Consider the following 23,891-nt stretch of genomic DNA (forward strand, 5'->3'; position numbering starts at 1 on the left):
TGCTAGCATACACACATGAGGATTCATTTTTATGTATTCCTGTAGGCCTGCAGATTAGGCAGGAATTTGAAGCACACATTCCAAGGACCAAAAAACATCGTGGACCAGGTTAATCTCCAGGGATTATAGCTAGTTAGGTGTAGCAAAACCTAATTATTTAATCTTTTCTATTTTTACACATCAAATTCAGCAACCCTCAGTGAAATAGCCACCTTCCTTTCTTTTGGTCAGCATAGAGATCTTGAGTGAAAACCTCAGATCAGTAAAATGTTCAACTTTACAAGAACAAAGAAAACAGCCTTATTTATAGATTGGCAGCTATGCACTTTTGGAATAATGCAGGTGAGGTTTTTTAAGAGCTCTTAAATCCTTGTGTCATTAACTTCTTTTCAGACTGCTTTCCCTTATTTTCAGTCATATATATAATTTTACAATGTCTGATGGTCATATTAAACATTGCCAAAGTGTCAAATAATGAGTTAAATGCATGTAGAAATAATCCCTGTGAGGAAAGAGCACCGGCTTCAGACTGTTGTGAACGCTCGGTTTCCAACAGTTTTTTTCTTCTTTCAGCCCGAGCTGACGTCAGCTTGTGATGGATTATTTACATGGCCATCTGCTGCACGCATAGTGCACAAGTTCACTGCCCTGCTCCGCTAACATTATGGTGTTTTATGACTGGAGTCGAGCTGGTACGCTGTGAATGTTTTTCCGTTACACAGCAGGGCAAAGTAAAATAAGTAGTTCACCTGTTGGAAGTGTGCTAGTCGTCTGCAGCTCATCACTGTGGCTGTTCCTGCTTGTACTATTCCTCCCCGCATTATTTCTAACTGATCCACTGAACAAAGAGCTCCAAATATGTCCATATATTGTGTCAACCGTTTTTTAGCGCTGCTCAGGAAGCTCCACTAATTCGGTGAGGAACGTGTCATTTCCTTTAAATTCTTCACAATTAAAGTCTCCCGTTATTTAGTTATTTAAAATATTTTTAATATGAAGCGGTAATGCAAAGCTATTCTAGTGGAGTCCCAGAATAAAAATATAGAGCTGGAAATGAGCATAATAGGTCCTCTTTAAAGTTAATAACCTGAGAGTCACACAACTATAGTCATGAGTTTCAAATAACAGCATTAATAAGCTTTAACTTCACACCTTAACTGTTACTTTGAGCTCAACAGCAGTAAACACATTTCTGTTTAAAGTACTTTAGCTGTGTGTGATGCAGTGGTGATCAGTTTTAGTTGAAGCAACAACAGTGGCTGCCAATAAGAAGCAATAGAGTTGATGTATTGATAGAAATCTGAGAATTGCATGTCTTTATTTCCTGAGAGATTTCCCAAACCAGAAACTACCCAATGCCAGGTGCATATCTGGTAGAGGGGGGAAGAATAGGTTACTGTATTATTGGCATTTCTACAAAGTTCAAAATTACAAATCAAAATATTTATGTAAATTGAATATTTTACATTTGCCTGAGAACCTCAACTCAGGGAAAAACATAGTGCAGTCCAGGAGACTGCAGCCTGTTTTATTGTGTTCTCAGAACTACTATTTGACTATGAAACTAAAAATATGATTAAGACTGTAGTAAAATTTCAGTAATGACTTTTTAACAAATTGTGTAAAAAAAAAAAAGCCTTGCAAGTTGACACTGGGAGGTGTCACATCTTGAGGTCAAGTAGTGCAAGGGGGAAAAAGGAAAACATTTCAACACGAAATATGTTCATTTTCCTGCTGATAGGTTGGTATCTCTTCATTTTCAGAAGTGTAGTTAACTCTGGGAAGCAGGTAGACATAAGCTGGAAAATATGTTGTAGCTCAAGTTTTGTTAATGCATTTTGGTTACTGAGTACCTTTTGCAAGCCTGTTAAAGCTATCCTATGGAAAACACTATCTAAAATCATGTTTTTTTTCAATAATCTGTTGTGGTGTCTGAAACATCTGGCAAAATGCAAAAAATATGTAATTGTTACACATTTGGACTGGATCCTTGCATCTGGACAAAATACAGATGTACAGGGTGACAGTGGGCGCTTCTTTTATATGCAAATGAAATAAAAGATATTATACAAACACTGTGTGTAAACTGTACAATATCTGCACCATGGAAAGACCACGATGTTAAGAAAACAACAAGTATCCAAGTAAAGTTACCACATACATTTAATCCAGTACTGTATCCAAATACAGTTTTTAAACACTTTTACATTACTTGAGTATTTCCGTTTATTGCTACTTTACTTCAACTCCATCACATTTAAGAGAAAATTATTGTCGTTTTCACTGCACTGTATTTATTTGACAGTTATGGTTACTAGTAACTACATATATATTAACATTTAAAATATAAATCAGTTTATTAAATATGATTCATTGTTGTAGACTGAACTACCCAACAGTATTTAAAGGGGGCAGAATTAGCTCCATCTCGACCAGCTGCAACATTCACATGGTTACACAATAATGAATCAGTAATAGTCATCCAGTAATTAAACATATAACAATATAACATTCGGAAAGGGGCCTTTCTGCATAGTGATTTAATTTACATTCAATACTCAACTATACTTTAAGAAAGAAAAAGTATTAAACTACTCGTGGTGGATTCTGTTTGTAGTAGTGCTGCTTTTATTTAAATGTGATCACTTCTTCCAGCACTGCAATAACTGCCATTATTTGAATAAGTAAATCACATGCTTTATTCCTGCACAGGTTATTGAACTGCCAAGACTAAGTGCCTGATGTAAGGAGTTTTTATGCCTCTGCGCCGGTGACAGCTGTGGCCAGAGGCATTATGTTTTCAGGCTGTACATCCATCTGTCTGTCTGTCCCATTCTCTCGTGAGCACAGTATCTCAGGAATGCCTTGAGGGAATTTCTTCAAATTTGGCACAAACGTCCACTTGGACTCAAGAATTAACTGATTAGATTTTGGTGGTCAAAGGTCATGGTCACTGTGACCTCACATCCGTCCCATTCTTGTGAACGCGATATCTCTGGAATGCCTGAAGGGAATTTCATTACATTTGGCACAAACGTCCATTTGGAATCAAGGATGAACTGATTAGAATTTGGTGGTCAAAGGTCACTGTGACCTCACAAAACAAATTTTTGGCCATAACTCAAGAATCAGATGCTAATTATGACAAAGTTTCACACAAATGTCTAATAGGATAAAATGATGAAGTGATGGCATTTTATATCCAAAAGGTCAAAGGTCAACTTCACTGTGACATCATAATGTTCTGCAAAAACACTTTTCTGGCTGTTATTCAACTCCGTAACTCAGGAACAGAAGAGGAGATTGTGACCATATTTCTCATTTGATCGGATACTGAATTGGTGACACTAATTTTGGGTGCCCACCTTGAAACTGCGGTGATCTTATTAAATTCCTTCAAAGTCTTCACTACAAATATTAAATGAGTCTGGACAGACATGGATGTGAACTGTAACTTGACTTGTTCAGTGGAGGGATACGACCACGAGGCGGTACTTCTAGTTACTCCTGTTGTTAAAAGTGTGTGCAAACGTGTAAGTTTTGGAGGAACTCTGCTCATATCAGTGGCTGTAATATACCAGAGGTCTACTTCATGCACTTAAAGTTGGGCTGTTAAGGTATAGGCCTTTTTCACAACTTTTTGACATGTCATAGCATGATAAGCACAATCGAATTAATAACACTAATGACGGCCACATTTCAGATGGGTGTTCCACTTCCAGGGCAATGGTATTGTACACTTATTGTTTACTTACTGGAATATGGAGTGGAGCAGTCAGTGCTGTTATTAATTACACCCGTGACTTTCTTGCTATAACAAGTCTAAATGTCTGCTGTCAAAAGGGTCTATGACAAAACTATTGTGAAGGCACCATAATCAGATTAGAGGGGCCCTTCAGTGGGTTCATATTGGATTCTTTTTTGTGGTAAATTGTTAAACATACATGTATACCATGTACATTTTGACATGAGACAATACAGACCAGGCAGAGTAGACAGATAATAATGCCAACCTCTTTAGTAGTGCGTATTATGTGTAGTTAATTAAATTACAAATAAACCAACTAATACATAATGAATACGGAGCCTTCAGGGGGTCTTCTGAAATATTTTATATCTGAGTTTGTATCACGTTTTATTTATGAAAGGCAATGTTTTTGTAAGAGTAGCTTATTCTGTAGCTACTACACAGCTGTTTTTAGGAGTAGTTTAACTACACTCCTCACACTGATTATCCTCAGGGAGATGTCAATCAGAAACGCCTGCATGGGAATCCAGTTTAAACATACTGCACTGATTTACCACTTGGCCTGGGTACAGTAGTACAGTGTGAACTAGTATACTGCAACATACATCCTGTACTAAAACGTACCATGATATCACTCGTTGTGAGGCTGAGCAGGGTCTGCAGGCAGGCACCTCGGTCAGATCTTGAGTGAAAACCTCAGATAAGCAAAATGTCAACTTTATAAGAATAAAGAAAACATCATTTTTTAGAGAGAGCAGATGCCAGTGGATTAGCTGAGGAGTGCTACTTCATGAATCCAGATATCAAAAAACAGGTGCTCTTTGAATCCAAGGACATATCATGGAACCAAAAAAGAGAGAGAGGTTAGACATGTACTTTGCTTTGTGATCAATAAGTCATAACCAAAGAATACCAAAGCACACTGCTTTGCAAAAATGAAAAAGCCTTTGATAAATGGGCTTAGCACCTACACGTTTCAACTCACAGTCTTCTTCAGGCTACGTAAAAACAAGTGACAGCTCACAGATAGACCAAGGCTGGTGTCAGCTGCCAGGCAATCAGAGTAGCACTGGAGAATTGACACAGGTATAATGGTACAGTATAGATGGAAGGTTCCAATACTTTTATTAATACTTTACTTAAATTGGTTACCTGCAATGAGAAGCAAGATAACTAGGGGGTGTAAAGGGATTTATATGGGGAGGGGGCAATTATTTTTAGATTTGCAGCTATGCACTTTTGAAATTATGCAGGTGAGGTTTTTTTAAGAGCTCTTAAATACTTGCTTGTGTCATTAACTTCTTCCACTTAAAGTTAATAACCTGAGAATCATACAACTGTATTCACAAGTTTGTATAACAGCACCGATAAGCTAAAGCTTCTCACTTTAACTGTTGAACGACAGTGAATGCCAATAAGAAGCAAGTTGTTGAACTGATAGAAATCTGAGAATTGCACGTCTTTTTTTCCCTGAGAGATGAAAGCAGAAAGCAGTAACAAGTCTGCCATCAGCTGACAGTCTCACCTGTTGGCCACAGGGTTGTGCTCGCAGACTGCTCGCCCTGTGCTTGTGCTCTTCTCCTGCGCATGCGCGTTATCATCGCCGGAGCGGAGACCATTTCCTCCAGCAGCAGGCCGCACAGAGCTCCGCCACACACACGGGAACACACACATACACACACACATATGCAGACAGAGCATACCGTCAAAGCAAAGCCACGTTTGGGATTGTCTAATCTTAACGCCGCTATACCTGGATGCCCCCCAGCCGCAGGAGTCATCCTCATGGGCCTTCATCGCTAATTTGCAGCAGCATCTGCTCGACACCTCAGCGGTATCTTTTGGGTGAGTTGCTCTCAGCGCAGTCACTGTTTTGTCTCGTTGTGTTGTTGCTGCTGCTGCAACGTTTTAGCTTCAGCATAGCGTACAAGGGGACTGTCATTGTTGGGCTGTATGTTCTGTTTTTAGTCCGGGTTTACTTTACATTCACTAATGTTTTTATGGTTGGACGTTATGACAAATGGTTTTCATTTTACACAGCGAACGTTAAACCTGTTTGCGAGCGTTTTAGCGTTAGCTGCTAGTCAACATACAATGTAACGTCACGAGATCCATTATCGGACACAATTTATGCTAGGTCTCCACAGATTTTCACCCTTTTCGTCTACTTCTCAGTACATTCCTCAATGTTGACAGGAGAGTAGCAAACACGTGGACAAAACAAGGCCACTTTTAAACGGTGTTTGTGTTGTTCGTTAATGTTAAGTACAATTATTTTCCTGTAACGGGCAATTTTGCGGCTGTGGCCAAAACCTGTGGTCACCCCCCCCCCCTCCTTTCTCTCCCCTGGTTCCATAATCGGACGAGTCGCGGCTAACGCTTTGTGGTCCTGACCTTTTCCTTTGACTATTTCATGTCTTCCAGAAGTGATTGTTGACACGATGTGGTCCGGTGCTATGAGAAACACCAGGGACAAAGCTGGGAGTTAGTAAAACAAGTAACCACATAGCGTTGTGATACAGGCGGATGGATGAGCATTTTGGATTGTGTAAGATGTCGTGGAAGTGGCCGTGGAGGGACAATGAGCGTATCGTATAAATAGTGATCATATGCATATTACAACTGTGTAAAAACTGTAGCCTGGCCTTGTGGGAGTGTTATGTATTTTGCTGGGAAATGAGGAAAAAAAGCAGGACAGAATGGCTCTGTCCGATAATGGGCCCATTTATTTTAGCCACCTCCGCGCTGCACTAGAACACAGGGCTGGATCTGAGGTTCAGCCTCTCTCTCCTCTGACACTGATACTGTTTTAATGTAACGCGTCTTCCATTATTAAATTGTTCTGCGTTTTTCAATGGTTTAAGGGGGAACACATTTCCCTGTATGAAATTAAAACAGAAAGAACACTGCTACAACAGTTGTCCTGTAGAAAATGACTGGGGGAAAAACATAATTGGGGGGAAAACAGTGTTATAATGATGCTGTTACAATGTGTTTATCCCAGTGGGAATCTGTTTTTTCTCTTTCGCCTTTCCACAGGGAGGTCAGTGGTCAGGTTAAGCTACAGAACAGCAGACTGGAGCTGGTAAAGATCCAGTGACTTATTGCTCAAGGGCACTTAAGAAGGATATTATCAGGTTAAGGAAGATGAAATGCACTATACATGAACAATAGTTGTAATATTGTTAAATGTTGTTCATGGATCAGACCAGCACCAACCCTGCTGTGCTTGCAAGTTGCAGCTTTGGCCTTGTGTTAATTCACACTCACTTTGTTCTTCAAGGTAACTGTCTGACTGAAATGTTGAAATGTACATACCTTTGCAAGCTGTGTCTTGACTGACAAAAGTAACGTAGTGTCGGCAGTGTATTGTTACTTCACATAGTGTTCCCATGTACTTACGTTAAAGATGCCTGCCTGCTCCGCTTTGTAACACGCCTAATCATTCACAATCTTATCCTGGGTTGTTTTGAGGGAACAAATCTTATGATTAGTGTTTTACTTCGTTGTCTGTGCTTTTTATCTGACTTGTTACTGAGTTGTAGTTGCTTAAAATCGAAAATATCTGTCCAGATCTTGCTGCCTGTTTTTAGTAACTGATTACCACAGTGGGTTTGAGGCTGCTTTGCTATTAGATTTTAGATTATAATCTGGATTGGTTTTAACTTTGTACTTACGCAGCAAAAATCTGTTTTCAGAGGATTTTTATATGTACTGATTTAAAAATGACTCCTTGATTGTAATTTAAAAGACAAATACCAACAATCAAGTTGTAAGAGTAGGTTGTTGTTGTCTTGACTATCCAGATCAGTGTCTCAACTGTAAGGCTGATTATGGTGAGTGCAGAGTGCTGATGAAGCAGCATGATAGCTTTGGGTTTTCTATTAGAGAAGTCTGTTACCAAGATTGGTTGGAGGGAGGTGGGGGTGCGAGGGCTTGGCACTCATTATCCCCCAAGGAATCTGGGGTACCAGACTGCAACATGTTAGGAATCCATCCATATGCTGCGTCTGTCAGGGATAACCTGCTGCCGGTATGCGAGGATGTCCAACACAGTGCCTGGAGAGTCTGTGTCAATTTATGCTTTCCTCTCATCATGTACGAATTTTGTACAAAATTTGAAGTACAAACAGTTTTATTTCAGCACACAGTGTAATTTACCAGTGTTCCAAACACAGCGTGACTCAGCCCTGGTCTGAGTAGTGAGACGCTACAGCTCTCCATCTGTGGAGTCAAGACTCATCTAGTAAGGTGGCAGAAGACTCCCAGATTAAATCTTCGACCACACTGAGTTCTTTCCCTTTCCTATTCCCTCTTTGTCAATAGCTTGCTCCCCGTCTAACTGACTGACTGATGGTTAGATTGGTGTAGTCTAATGGAGGTGCAGCTTGACAAGGACTAGAGGTGACAGGACAAGTCTAGAGGACTAGCTACACATGGACTTTCTTCTGTTTTTAGCCATGAGTTGTGAGTAGAAAAAAAAAAATCACTGTCTGGTCGATCCCTAAAGCTGTGAGGAGGTGAGCTGCGTTACTGTCTTATGTTAAGCTCTAGGCCTGGCTTATGTGCTCAGCAGGGAAGTAATGGCTCCTCTGTCTGTACTGTGACCATCTCATTGCACATTTGAAGCCTGTCCAAGGCCCTGCTGACCTCAACACAATGACCGCGTTTAGTTCGTTTTTTTTCTCCCTCCAGCCTCTTCTCTCCAATGTCCACTGTCTCTTTAATCAGCAAGTGCAATAACAGAGGAGGGATTTATCATGGTGACTTTGGTGCAGAGCTTAACAGTATACTGACACTCATGAGCAACAGGACACCCCAGATGGTGCAAGACCTACTCTGCTCAGTAGGCTGTATCACTCTGCATGGATGCATTCAACATCGTTTACTTCATGGTTGTCTGCATTTCAACAGTCTGGCAAAGTGTGTTAGTCTCTGTAAAATGAAGTGCACAGAGTTGTTAGTAGTGCATGAGTGTTTCTACTCCGGCACGCACAGTGTGACGTATTTTACTGTCTGATAAGGTATGTGCACATTCTGAGTTATGCAGGTTTATTGTAGACACTGCAAGATGCAAAGTGGCAAGCGGTGCCACGGTCCATTTATTTAGGAAGAGTTATAGAAAGTGAAACTGGCTGCAGACCTGCACCTGCAATACTTCCTCTTTTTAAACACATGAAGGGCAGGAATCATACAATAGTGCTATATACAGTTGTTTGTGAGGTGCACAACAGTTTTATTGTCTCTCGGGTGATGAGCGATTACGGCATTTTTAGTGTTTTTTGGATACCAGCTGTGACTGTTTGTCGTTTTGGCTGATTCCTGTAAAGGATACTGTTGTGTAGGCTGATCATCATTCTCCTATTCATATTATTGCTAGCATTATGAGGCAAATACAGTTTATACATAAGGTTTGCCATTAAGGCTGCAACTAACTATAGTTCTTGTTGTTGATTAATCTGCAGATTATTGTCTTGATTAATCAATTAATTGTTTGGTCTATAAAATTGCCTGTTTGGTTCGGATAACAGTCCCAAAACTTGTATATTCTTGGTACTTGTGATACTCAAAAATTACTTAACAGTTAATCGATTAGCCAAGTAGTTGTCAATAAAAAAAATTTTGTTGATCAATTAATCGACTGATCCTCTCAGCTCTAGTTGCCATTTCAATACAACATGTAGATATGATATTATTTAAACTTTGCCTTTGCAGTCTTTTAGTCTTTCACAGTGTGATATGAGCGTTGACTTGTAATGAATCATAGATAAAGCCAGTTATGATTGGTTTATTATGATTGGTTTATTTCACTATTACCGTTGATGTATGATGGCTTTAAGTCTCTCTAAGTTTTTTTGAGAAACAAAGTTCACAATCATGATTGGTCATTTTTTTTCCCCACTACCATGTCTTCCTCTCTGTTCAGCACCTGCTGAGCTGTGATAGATTCAACCCTCCCTCATACCCTCCTCCCCATCGTCATGCTGCCCAGTAGAATAGTGGCATTGTGGCTGCCATCTTGCGTGCAAACTCAGTGAGGCTGCTCCATCTGGGCAGCGGCTGGTCAGTCAGGCAGCTCCTTGAAGGCCGGGAGGCTTCTCCCGCCACGCCTGCTGGCTAGCTGCACAATGTAGGCAATCAGTAGAGCCGCAGGCCGGACACATGACTAGTCTTTCACTACACCCACAGGATCCAGATTTCCTACTGGGAACTGTTTCACACAAGGATAATCATATTACAACATTATAAGGATTTTTAGAGCATGCCATTTCAGACTAATTCATATCTCATGGTTTTCTCTTTCCACTCTGTGCTGTTCGTGTGTTACTACTGGATCTGGTATTCAAAAGTAGTAGCCATTTCATTTTTTATCTTGCACACTTGACAAATGTTGCAATACTCTATACTTATACTGTCAAGAAACAACAATATTACTAAACATTTTTTTTCTTTGAAATCTTTGTTTGGTAGCATTCTTGCCACATTTAGGACATAATGGTATCTTAAATGGAGCCTGATGACAACCACACCACCCCCACCAGTTCCTGTAACCTGCAGCTGAAATGTTTTGTTATCCACATAACGACCTAAGGTGATCATTTAGACATGGCATTGTGTAGAATTCCTCAGCTACTAAACTAAAATCAACCAAAACTGCCAACCACCAGCTTTAAAAGGACCTATGGATCCCTCCTCATCCTTCGCTAAGCAGTGTGTTAGCACCCACTGCGCCTCTAAACCCAGATCTACCCCATGGTGCAAACCAGCAGGATGCAGCGGTTTGTTATTTAAATGACAGATCAGCTGGATGACTTCAATCTGTGTTTTGGGGTTTGGTGGGAGCTGATTTGAATTAATTAGCAGAAGGAAATTTTTCAGTTGGGGGAAACAGTCGGACACTTCCTCCTTTGAGTGGATCCATGCTGAGAAACCAAGGCTTGGAGCATCTGTCTCGCTGCTGGTGTAATACCCTTTTTCATTTGAGATGGTAGAGACTCGAGTGGGCGACTCGTATTTTCTTTTATTTTTTTGCGCTCTTTTTAGACCAGATAAAATATGTTATAATTGGACACCAAACTAATCGTATAACAATAGGATGTTGATGGTAAAGATATTTAAATTTGGCTTTGAAACCAGAAGTCACCTCTGTAAAATGTACACAACAAAGACAAACGGAAATATTTGCATTGCAGGACATTGTTCCTGTGTGTCCTACACATTCAAATCACGCCACAGTAGAATATAGAGTCCTGCACAGTCTACACAACTACAATATGATCGAAGTAAATAAGAAAAACGTAGAAAAAGAAATGAATTGTCAAGGCGTTGCTAGTGAATGTTTTTATACAACTAGTTTCAAGTTGTATTGTAGGTATGTGATCAGAGATTCCAACCACATGATGTTTTGGAGGAACAGACCTGTGTTCTTGTAAAATATGCTATAATAAGTGGACTGGACCAAAGGCCTGTGCCAACATGTCACTTACATGTGGGGCCTCCCCTGCTTACTTCTGCTGTCTGATCACTCTCTTCCCACACACAACTACAGCTGTGTCCTCCTGGTTTACCGAAAGTCCTTCATACTGAGGCCAGTACAGGGAGATAAAGAGGAACTAGTGCAGTCAGACCATCGGCTTCACACTGACTTATAGAGATATTAAACTCTTCTGCCATTATTGTGACTGTCCTGAAAAGAATACATGATGAATCACTGATGGTGACGGAGATAATGACAATGAATCCTGTCTCAGCAGGGAGGCGCCAGCGCTTCCTCTTTTATCTGCCGTTCGATGCACTCCAGAGTAGTTCTTGTACAATCGAGTCATCAGATGTACTTCAAAGGTACAGTAAATGCCTCTGCTTCCATGATGTCACAGATGCTGCTGAAAAGTAAAGTGACCTGAAGTAGGCCTGCTTTAATACAGAGTTTTTAAAGGAAAAGTTTACTTGATCATTTTTGTGTAGAAATCCCTTCAGGCTATCTTTTCAATAAAAGAAACATTTTTTTCTTGACATTTTTAAATAACAGATTAAGCCACAAAACCTACACAGGGTATAGATATTTATTGTTGACTGTGACCTACATCTGAGCATGTTTCTGATACACCAGCTGATGAGATTCATGCCTTACTGAGAGCTATATGGATAGATGATGCAAATAGAAAGATGGATTTAGAGGTGGACAGATGGATAACTCTTTGTGTCTTATTTTCTACCATTATATGATACATGGAAATCCTTCTGAGCCCAAGAATGTCATTATGGCACTTCACTCACCTCTTGAACTGTTGAAATGGTCATTATCTTCTTGTTTCACCCACCACTTTAGATAAGGGTGGTGTCTAAAATGTAAAATCCAAGAAGCTGGAAATATATTTGTGGTTAGTCACTGAGCAAGTCAGGGACCAATACATTTTTCTCCTTCAGCAAACATCATACTCTTAAGTGACATACTAAGAAAGAAACATAAGGAGGTAGGTGAGATCTTTGAGCAAAAGCACCTGATTGTTAGATATTGATAAATAAAGACTGGACAATAAGTAATGTAACTGCACATTGTAATTAAAAATACAAACAGGTGGGTGAGCAATAAATATAATGGGCAGTGCTGATTCTGTGGGATGCCTGTATGTGGTGGTCCAGGAAGCCTGTCCAGGTTTTCTTTTCTGTTAGGGATTTGATGTTGGTAACTCAATTGGGGCTGCAACTAACAATTATTTTCATTATTGAATAATCTGAATTGTCTACTTGATTAATCGATTGATTGTTTTGTCTATGAAATGTCAGAAAATAGTGAAAAATGTCATAATTTTCCAGAGTCAAAGTTGACATCTTCATCTCTTGTTTTGTCCAACCAACAGTCCAAAACCTAAAGATCAGTTGTATGATAAAGAAAATCATTAAATTGTCACATTTGAAAAGCTAACAACCAGCTAATGTTTGGCATTTTTTCTTAAAAAATGTTCAAAATGATTATTCAAGTATCAAAATAGTTACAATCCATTTTCTGTTGATTGACTAGTTGATTAATTGACTAATCGTTGCAGCTCTAAACTCGATTTCAAAATTTTGGAATGTGTCTGCATGTCTGTGCTCCCTTCTAGGCCATCCTCACTCAGGCTGTAGTAGCCAAGTAACTGTCACATTATAATTATGATAAAGAAATAGTAACATGGTCTAGTGATTACCTTATACCCAGGGACATCTTTTGTTTTCAAAATTGCAACAGAGAAGTCATCAGTCTCTTACTGTTTGACAATCATTAATCAAAATGAAGCAGGGTAGTAAAACACATCGACTGTTTTGTGAGTTCTGCAGTGATATTGTCAGTTCATCTCCTGTCTCTTCCCTTTTTGGCTTTATATTTTATTTTTCACCTCATCCTAACAGTATTATTATTGTCAAATTCAGGAAATTACAGTCTGTATGTGACTTGTTCCATGTAGGGCTGGACGATATGGCCAAAAATGTTATTATGATATGTTGTTTTTTTTAAATATTGATCGATGTCTATAGTTATCACAATATCTATTTAATAATAATAATTATAATAATAATGTTCAATTTACAGAACCCCAGAGACCAGACCATTAATTATGATTTATAATATACAATTATTTATTATCAGACTGAATAGGTGAGAAACATTCAACAGAACTAACATGGCTTTACGTTAAACACTGAATGAATAAGATAAAATAATAAATATGTAAACAACTGCTGTGATTCCATCACATCAAATACCTTGTTTCAAACATCTCTCAAACATTTTAGAGGTAGTTTACTAATGAACATTGATAAAATAAAATAAAAATTAGAAATGTCGAGGATGATTATGTTGCTCATTTTTGGCAACTTCACTACAAGTTTCTTGCAAGAAAGACTAATCTGTCGACTGACTCAGGCTTGAGTTTTTTTTTCATAATAAATTGGGAAAAAAACACAACTGGGACATTATTAGTGCAAGTAGCTAACCTTGTTAGGTAAACTGGGGTGCAGTCCTGCCCTCAGAAATGTTTGCCGTGGTAAATTTTGCATAGGTCATCCGTTGTTGGTGCGAGCTAGCAGATTAGCATGCTAGCCACAGGCTTGCTGGCCCGGTGTTATAACTCACTCTCTCCTCAGCCACGCAACGCTGGTGTTTAGTCAGGAACTCACTGGCCTCCCGAACAAACGATAGCCAACTGGGAGCAGTCTGGCTTGGTAGTGCCGAGTGAGTTGTAAGCCAAGGATGTAGAGGTCCCTCATTACCTCACAGTTTCCTCGCACTCAGTTTTGCTCCCGCAGCCTCTCATTTTCTTCTGAGTAAACTACTCAACACAGGTGGTCATTTTGAGTTGTCAACTACATGCGTTTGTTTCTCTGTTGTACAATTGGCTGTTCGTGTCGTGTTTTTATAGGTAGAGGAAAACAAACTCTAAAATAACTATCGAAAATAAATCTCATAAATTTATCACCGTTATTGTTGAAGATTTTATTGTGAAAATGCCCAGCCCTAGTTCCATGTACCAACTTGTCACTCAGTAACAGGGATTAACCAGTTATGTACTACAGTAATATACCAACAAAGATACATGCATATTGACCAGTATGTTGTGGGCTGTAATCCAAATATCCTGTTTACTGTTGGGATTGGTGACCAGTGCAAGTGCTGTTTCCATGGTGTTGAGTATTGAAGTAACACGCGACCAATGAACACAGCAGGAAAACTCTGGAATATTGAGAACAATTGCCATCCAAACCTGGAATAAACGGTTTACTGTTTTGTTATGCAAATGCATCATTCCAGTAAAGACCTGAGTCAGTATAAAGCTCATTTTCAGAGTATGAATGTGTGTATGCAAACACACTGTTTCTCTCTGTCATCTCTTTAGTGCAGGTTGTGGAAAATCAATATCGTTTTTCCACCTGATACAGGGTTTTCTCCTAGGAAATTGTTTAGCCAAGGTGGTAAGCCACCCGGATCCAAATACATCTTGTTTCATGATCAATTTTGTCAGAAGGTCACGGCCTCAACAATAGCAAATGGTGCCTCTGCTCTTTTCTCCTGAACTTTATTTCATTTAAGTGTTGGTGTATTAATACTTTAGGGTCTTTACAGATGGATCAGGAATATACATTTTGCCAGTGGTTTTAAGGATTATGTATCAGCACGTTTTCCTCCTGGCCCCAGGGTACTGCCATCCTTCACTGCTTATGTCAGGAAGTCATCACACCTTTCTCTGCCTTTCAACATGGAGTGTGCTTTTTCAATTCTTGGTTCCTAGAAATGGTGTCAGTCAATTGAGGAAATGGGATTACTGCAGTTGAGTGTTGGTAGTGATTTGTGTTTATAGTAGATGCTAGAGGTAGATGCCTTTCGCCCATTTCCCCTCAATCACTCATTCACACTTCACATTCACACACAGCGAATGTCGTCTTGCCAACTCTAACTTGTGCACACACATGTTCAGTCACTCACCCATTCAGACCTATATATCATTACTTGGATGCTCTCTATCAGTGTCACATACACAGATCATCTGCTATTCTTGCTGATGTCCAGACCTCTGAGTAGACCATGGGGTCAGCCCGTCTCACGTTTCTGCAAAGAGCCTTCTTGAGTCTCCTGGGAACGCAAGAATGTACCAACCATTTTGAATATGCGGACCCCTCCCTACATGTTCTTTGACTTGTTTTAGTGTTAACCTCATTGTGTCAAGTAAGAGGCAGAGTTTAGATAAACGTTAGGTTGTAGATTATTTTCATGGTTGTTGTCAGATGCTTCCTGCATTTAGCTTAGCCAGGCAACCAGAGGGCTGTGTATTGTTACTGGCATAGGAGGCGTCTCATGTTGTCACTATGCTGTTATTGCATTCATAAAGTACCATTCTGTTTATATAGGGGCCCAACTGATACTGGATTTTTAGGACCGATACCGATATTAGGGAGTAAAAAAATTCCGATATCAATATATTGGCCAATAATCTTATATATACAGAATATTTACATAAACACACGTTTTTTGCAATGATCCCACAAATTTGACTTTATTGTATTGTTTATTATTGTATTGCAATTATAAATAACTATAAATAAAAAAGCACATGGAATAAAAAAACATATGTACTTTTATATTAAACTTGAATTAAGATAAAGGATCAAATATACATAAAATGCTGCCTATATAACTTTAAAAAATATAAAAATATATCGGCGTACATCGGACAACATATATGCCGATACCGATATATCCGTGTTAGGCCGATATCTGGCCGATATATTGGTTGGGCTCTGGTTTATATGCAGATGCAAAGTAATATTCCTGGACCAGTGTTGAGCACTGTTACATGTGCAGGACAAGACTTTGACACGCAGTCTCTTGTCAGGATGTTTTCTCAGGTGTCCATATTGTGTCCTTTTCTGTCGTTTCTTGCTGTCTCTCGTGTCACCACAAATGTAATGTAGTGCTGAAACAACAGAAAATTAATTGGCAATGATTTTGAGAATCAGTTAATAGCAAAGTAATTCATCAAGCTAAAATATTTGCTGCTTTTAGCATTGTAAATTGAATATCCTTTGGTTTTGAACTGTTGATCAGAAAGAACCAAGCAATGTGAACATGTCCCCTTAGGCTCTAGGAAATTGGGTTGTTGTTTTTTTTTGCAAATGAAGATAACTGGTATTGTCATCCCTGCTTTAATATCTCATTTTGTCAGCAAAACGTCTGTTTAAGCCAGCAAGATGAGTGTGAAGCCAGCGGTGAGTCTGATTCTAGCATTTGAAAGGACCTGCCAGGCTCCCAGAGTAACATGAAGTATGTGTTCACACCTGTGGTTCAATTGGTCCAACAGTTTATTTTCCTTGGACTGAACCAGGGGAACTGAAATACAGCCTTAGTGCTACTCTGGGATGGCCCTTAATATTACGAACCTTTCAGGTGAACATGCACTTTTAGGCAGAGTGAATATGGAGAGGGTACATAGACAAACACCCATCTGTTTGTCTATAGAAATGATAAGGGACAAACTTATATATAATGATGATATTCATTGTTACTTCAGAATATTGAAAATATACTGCAATATAATTTTTAGGCCATTTAAACAGACTTATCTTGAAGGCTGTATGTGTGTCCCTGGGCTGTGAGAGTGAACAGGGTTATCACTATACGCAGTGTGTGTGTGTGTGTGTGTGTGTGTGTGTGTGTGAGGCTTTTGTGAATTTACTGAAGAAATCCCTGAACCCTGCTCTCTGCAGGCAAGATTTGCAGTTGCTGCCTCTGCAAACACTGGCTCTGCATTAGCAGAAATTCTCCTCTGTGATGCCTCTCGTGTGTCTCACTGTCTACCAGGGTTTTCTCACCCACACCATTACCATCACCTTACCACCTAATGTTCTCTTCTACAGGTAAAAACAGTCTCTGGATGTGCAGCCTAAATGCAGTTTTTGTCAGCCTACACAACACTCTCTGTGGCGCACACACACACATTCAAATGCTTTAAAGACAGCTGCATGTTATTTTAAATTGCATGAATTTGTTCATCGCTTTCAACTGATGTTCTGTATTCCTGCCTGACAGTGGAGACTGGTTGGCAGGTTGTTGGTTGGCTGACAGTGTGTGTGTGAAGAAGCAGAGTTGTTTTCTGCTTTGATCAAGAGAGGTGTGGAGTGCAAGGGGGGGAAAAAAAGTCCTCTCGGTGAGGTACTCCTTGCAACAGATGCAAAGTCAGTGATAAAAGTAGGAATTGTTTGTGTGCACATGATTGTGTTCACATGTGAATGTGGTTGTATGAGTGGTGTGATTTAATAAGGCCTAAACTGGGGCATATTGTTGACAGGGAGAAGTGACAATACATGCCTCAGTGTTTCAGTCTCTGACTCACACATATCCAGACAGAGGCACACACCCAGCCCTCAGACCTTCACTCACATCCACTACGCACACCGCTGAGCATACTATCGAAGCAGTGGTGCACTGATTTACATCTGTCAGGCAGTTCTCCTTTCAGCTAATTAGGCTACATTTCTTAACCTAGCCTATGAAAAGAAACTAATGACCTAGTTAGCTTCGTCTCTAGGGTTTGGACTATTGTAGCTGAAACAGTTATGATTATTAACTGGTTATTTTGCTGGATTTTGAGAGAACAGTTGTTCATTTATCACTTTCATATCGCAAAGATTTGGGGAACCAGATACTTGTTGTATATTTACATTTTTGGGAACAGTAATTCTAAATATAGCCACTATTCATCACTTACCCTGAAATGTGTGACATGATAGTGATATGATAGTAACAGCAGTGTTTATGTGAAATAAATCACATTCGTTGTTGCCCAAAATATAAAACGAAACAGTATATCTGTGGCAGAGAAGTTGTCTAATGGAAAAACCCGTTAGCCACATCATTGACTAGAATAATTTCACTTCCTTCCAATGTGTGAATATGCATGTAAACATGTTAACATCTGGTATTGTGGCCATTTTGGACTCCTTTTTATAAATACTGAGTCTATTTTAAACATATCTGTGACATTTTATTCAACAGAAGTTGTTTCGATTTCTCTACATCCATCTTTCCTTACAGCCCAGATTCCCCTCTGTCCTCTAGCAGGCTGGTTCGGAAGCTATTTACATAAAAATCTGCATTATTAATGAGCACCGACTCCGATTGGCTGGAGATGTGGCCCTTACCTTCACCCCCAGCCAATCGGAATACGATCTAATGAATAATGCAGGTTCCTGTACACCGCATCTTTACCTGGAGTAATGGCTGCAGCTGGAGACATAAGACAGTATATAGCGGTCTATGAACCGACTGACCCTGAATGAAGGGGAAGAACCTGCTGTTGCACAGTTGAGATTTCAAAAGGATGTTTCAGAACTGTAAGATTGTGTCCAGGTTTCCTCACAAAGCAGAAATCTTTTTTTTTTTTTTTAAATATAGCTGAGGGTCGCTAGCTTAGCTTTAGCACAGATATATTATATTCCTTTAGCTGAGTAACAGAAAGAAACAATGTTTACATGTGCGCTTGTTTTAAAACTTCATTCCAAGATTGAGGATGAAAAAGTTGAAAATCCTGCGGCGTGCTGAGTCTCGTTAAGCAGACAGTCGGCTATAAAATGCGCGGAACCCACACACAACCGCTTGCCGATAACGGAAGGAAGATTGCCTCCAAAAATGAATTTCAGCCATTTCAGGCATATATTTCCATCCTCTGGAAGGCTGTTAAGACTTTTTCGCTGCCGAACAACTTGCAACACCTCCAGTGTCCTGCTTCGCTCTTTATCCAGCTAAGATACAAACTCCGACTACAGAAGCTACAGCAGGGCTGGGCTCATGCTAAAGCTTCCTAGCATATTTGATTTGACTTTCTGGTGTGATGTAGTAATGAGTTCCGCCACCGCTAACTCTTGAGCCGCGCATTTCAAAATTTCAAATAACTGAAAAAGACCGAGGAGATAGAATTGAGTAATTTTACAGCACAGTAGGGCCTCCACCATCACCATAATCCATCCCAAAGCTCATTTTTCATGTTTCCCACAATACCAGCCCTTTAAATATCTGTCTGCATACATGCGTATAAACACAATTTCCCTTCCCTGTGTGTGAGTGCACGCGTGTGGTTCCGTCAAAGCCTGGACCCCGCAGTGGAGAGCACCCCACACTGTGCACTAATGCAAGTCTGTGGTTGTGAATTAATAATTCAGAGTGCTGGCATAGCTGGGTGGAGCCTCCATTATTCATGGTTGGCATTGGAACCGACAGATGACTGCTGTTAATATTAAGGACCAGCAGATTATAGTCCTCTGCCAAGACACCAGGCAGTCCTCAGCACTTTCATGTCTGTCTCTATCCTCCATCCTCGTCGTCTACACCCACCACTCCTCTAGACTCTTCTGACTCCTCCTCTTTTGCTATGTCCTTGCTCCCCTGATCTCTGTCCTCTCCATCTGTGAGCATCTCTCTCTCTCGCTATCTCACTCTGTCATCTGTATTTCCCTTTCTACAGCGCGCCATGTCTCTTTCTCACTGTGTCTCCATTTCTTTGTCTGTCTCCTTTTCACTTCCCTTGTTTCTTTGTGAACTCTGATCCAAATTAGAATATGCATCCGTAGAACACAATGTCTTCTTCATTTACAAAATGCTGAAATGTCGATTTGCAATTTGAAACATGTTACATAACAGAAAACAAAGAGATTCGGTCGGGCCTGAAATGTAGATGAAATGTAAAATGATGACATGTAGAGAGTAAAGGGATTAGATTTTCTATAGCTGCTACTTTCAGGTCTCTCTTATCTTCTGACCATTCATGTTCTCTGCCAAAACTGATTTAATGTCAGTTATATCAGATTTAGGAGAAACTTCTTCACATATAACCAGCCAAAGCGGTGCTGATTTTTTTTTTTTTTTTTTTTTAAAAGGAGAAGAGAGCTAGAAAAATGTTGACGTGACAGAGACGGCTACAGTAGGTTCACAATGGATAACACTGAATATGAACCAAGAAAATCTGCCCCTTGGAAAAACTTCTCAACGCTGTATTCTTAAATGCAAAGGAGCCTATCCAGCATTTAATTCATTATTTGCAGATCAAAACCAGCCTACAGCTGACATAACTGACAAAACCACAGATCAGAGCAGACTCAGAGGTCTGACCTGGTTGCCAGAGGAGCAGCCAGCACTAAAGCTCGGCCGCAGTACCTGATGAATATCTTTCAGAAGGAAGTGCTGCTCCTTTTTCTATTTGTCCTTGTATTCTCCTTCAAGCAACCAAATCTGCTTGTGTCTACCTTCTTTTTCGAGGCTGCACTCACTAAATCTGTACCTAGTCAATTTCTTTCTCAATATGGGATTACTCACCGCTCAGGTAATCTGTATAATCTCTATTTTGAGCCACACAGTATTCCAGCGTCCTCTGCAATTTGGATTTTGCCTTTAACCTCTCTCTTACTTACTGTCTCCGTTTTCTCCCCGTCTGCCTCTCTGCTTTTTAGTCTACTGAGTGTGATTTCTCTCCATGGTGTCAGTGCCACTGCCACTGAATGCTTCTTTTATTAAAGAGATTTGGAGCTGCAGTCACCACTAATGCCGCTGCCATATTGTACCAGCACCCCGCTGTGGCTGCTGCTAATGACATTCTTTGTGTCTCCATCCTCATGCTTTGCCTCCTCGTCTCCTCCTCCTCCTCTGGTCTGAATGGAAGAGTTGTCATGTGTTGCCATCAAAGGAGGAGGAGAGGCAATGAAAGCAGCAGCAGGCAGCTCCCCCTCCCTCTCTCCTTACCCATTCTCTCTCACCTCCTGGGATGCTTGAAGCCACTTCAGTGTGTGTGCGTGTGTGCATGCGTGCGTATTTGAGGGACAGCATACATTAGGCCCCGGTGGAAGAATATGTATGCATATGTATCTAAGTGGCAGCATATATTAGGCCAGAGGATAAAGCCTTTGTGAGCTTGTGTGCAAGGACGTGCACGTTTTGACAGTTCAGTAACATTCACAGGATAAGTAAGAGTGTGCGCACATACAATATGCACCTGCCGGGCAGATGTCCTGTCAGAAGAGCACAGAGCCTCCCAGATCACCACAAGCCTCTGGCTCTCAGCCCGCATCACCTCCACCTCCCAACCCTTCCATCACCACTCTGGGAGCTTCCTACTCTTATCTGCCTCCACATATCATTTTGCACTCAGGCCGGAGTAGTCAGTCAGTCAGTCTATCCTTCTGTTCACTCTGCATTTTGACACACACACACACACTTTCACCACCGTGATTTACTTTGCATCTCACACTCAATAGTTAATGGAGCCAAATTCACACATACTCACTGCTGTTACTGTGCTTTTGAGCATGTTGCACTCAAGTTAATTCCTTAACTCTCTTCACTGTATGCTAAACACAAACCTGTTGTATGTGAAGAGCTGTGTAGGCAGGACTGCAACTAACAGTTCATTTCATTATTGATTAATCACATGATTATTTTCCGATCAATTGTTTTGGTCTATAGAATGTTAGAAATAGGGTAAATCCAAGTTGACTTTAAATTGCTGTGTTAACTTTCAGTCCAAATTCATAGATATTCAATTAACTATCTTAATGAAAGTCTAAGAAAACCAGTAAACATTCACATTTGAGCTGTTCGAACCAGTGAATTGTTGTCTCTGTCGATCAGACTTGTTTCAGCTCTACGTGTATTTCATTCTCTTGTTAACTATTGCTAAGCTAGCAAAGCTAGTATTGACTACCTGCTACTGTAGAAATTACACCGAAGTATTAAAGGATAAGACTAGCACTAGTGTATCTTTTTTATTATTATTAGCTTTGGTCCTGAAGAGACTTGAACCAACAATACATTCCTCCCACTAACAAGTTGTGTCTTAGCAGCCACAGTCTAACATAGCTGTGAAAACTATTAAAAAGTATGAAAGTGCCATATTGTAGAATTGGAGGACATGTTCCTTCATCATGATCAAATCAGTTGGTGTTTAGTTTATACCGTCACAACGCTGCAGCTGCATTTTCAGTCTTTTAGAAAAGCTCCGTGTTTTACTGTATTACTAGAGTTCAGAAGAATTCATTTAAATTAATTTGAATTAATTACATTTTCAACACAAATATATAACTTGACTGGGCATTCTGGTCCTTTAACTTGTGCAGACGTGTTTCTAAAAACAAAAAAACACAGCGTACAATCCTGGAAACGCCACCCAACCTTGTCTAAATATAAATGGGGAAATCCTGTGTGAAAATTAGCACAAGCAGTCACGCTCACAGCAGACAGACTCTTTTAATGCAGCGTCTCCATAATGTATGCAATGATGAAAACGACTGCAGCCTGCCTCCGCCTGCATGGATATTGCGAGGATATAAATAGCCAGGCCTGGATGAGTGTGCTCTGAGACTGGAACCGCAGCACACAGAGCTCAAACAATAAGCCGTCACCACTACCCTTCCTCCCCTCTGCTCTCTCCAGTCCAGCAGCCTCCCAGAGCTCGAGAGGGGGGATTCTCTCTCCCCTCTTCCTTTCTTTCTTCCACTTCCTGCCTCCCTGCTTTTGTAATCTGTCATCAGTGGCCAGCCCAAGCCTGTCACTTGTTACGTCAGAGAGGCAGGCAGGCAGGCAGGCAGGCAGGCAGGCAGGCAGGCAGGAGGGCTGCCTGTCTACCCACCTATCTTTCTGTCTGTCTGTCTGTGGTGGAAGAGGTTTCTCTGTCACGCTGCTCTATTTTTCATTCAGTTCGATAAAAATAGGGGATGACGGCTGTGGATTAGACACGCACATGACTCCTTTGCTCCGCTGCAAAGAAAGGATGTGAGTTTTTTTCCTGTTGTTCAGTTCAGAATTTCAATGTGATCTCTGGTCTTTGGACATTGTTTTTCTGGCACCAGTTTAAACCATTTTTTTCTTTTAGTACAATGCAGCCATCTGACTCGCAGAGGGTTGGTGTTCATAGCGCAACCTTGCCTGTTTGCTTAAATTGGATTACTTCTATTTTTTTTTTAATACAGGACTACAACCTGTTATTTTTTTTATAACCGGTAGACCAACCCACTGTGCTTTGTTGGTTATCCAGATCACAAATGATGTATTTAACAGACTCAGGCTGAGTCAAGCCATCAAGCCGTCTTACTGCGGTCTGTCAAGAGTTCAGGTTATTGAAAGGCACGTGTGTACTGAAGGTTGTAAGTTCAAATCTCTGAGCTGTCTGGTGACACTAGATGTTTTTAATCTTCCCCCCTCCCCCTTCATGATTAACAGTGAGATACCCCTGAGCCAGGCACTTAGATCTAATCCTTCCAGTAGTTGTGTTGGGCAGCATTTTTAAAGTTAAGGGGGGCATATTATGCTCATTTCCAGGTCTATGTCTTCGAATGATTTACAGTTTAAAAAAAACTCCTTATTTAACTCATGCTGGCCCTTTATGCAGCCCCTCAGTTAAGCCTCTGTCTGAAACAGGCCATTTTAGCTCCCGTCTCTTCAAGGCCGCCCTCTCGATGAGCTCACTCTGTCCTGATTGGCCAGCTCTTGGAAGCTGCCCCTCTCGGCAGACTTCTGCCGGCTCTGGATGCTACGTCAACAAACCATAGTAGCAACGAACTATAGTAGTAGGATTTCTCTACTTTTTCTTGTTCTTTACTCGAAATGTCAACTTCTCAAATACGTCTG

At 40.4% G+C, this 23,891-nt stretch overlaps 1 protein-coding gene across 1 annotated transcript in view; it reads left to right on the forward strand.

Moving 5' to 3' along the window:
- Positions 1-5,340: 5,340 nt before the first annotated feature.
- The window catches only part of LOC121906481 (tyrosine-protein kinase CSK), a 47,606-nt gene continuing 29,055 nt past the window's right edge, over positions 5,341-23,891 (forward strand). Inside the window, exon 1 of the mRNA XM_042425380.1 lies at positions 5,341-5,593. The gene's annotated coding sequence lies outside the window, so the exon portion shown is untranslated. The remainder of the gene's footprint in view (positions 5,594-23,891) is intronic.

The sequence above is a fragment of the Thunnus maccoyii genome, chromosome 1 (assembly GCF_910596095.1).
Source record: "Thunnus maccoyii chromosome 1, fThuMac1.1, whole genome shotgun sequence".
NCBI classification, from domain to species: Eukaryota; Metazoa; Chordata; class Actinopteri; order Scombriformes; family Scombridae; genus Thunnus; species Thunnus maccoyii.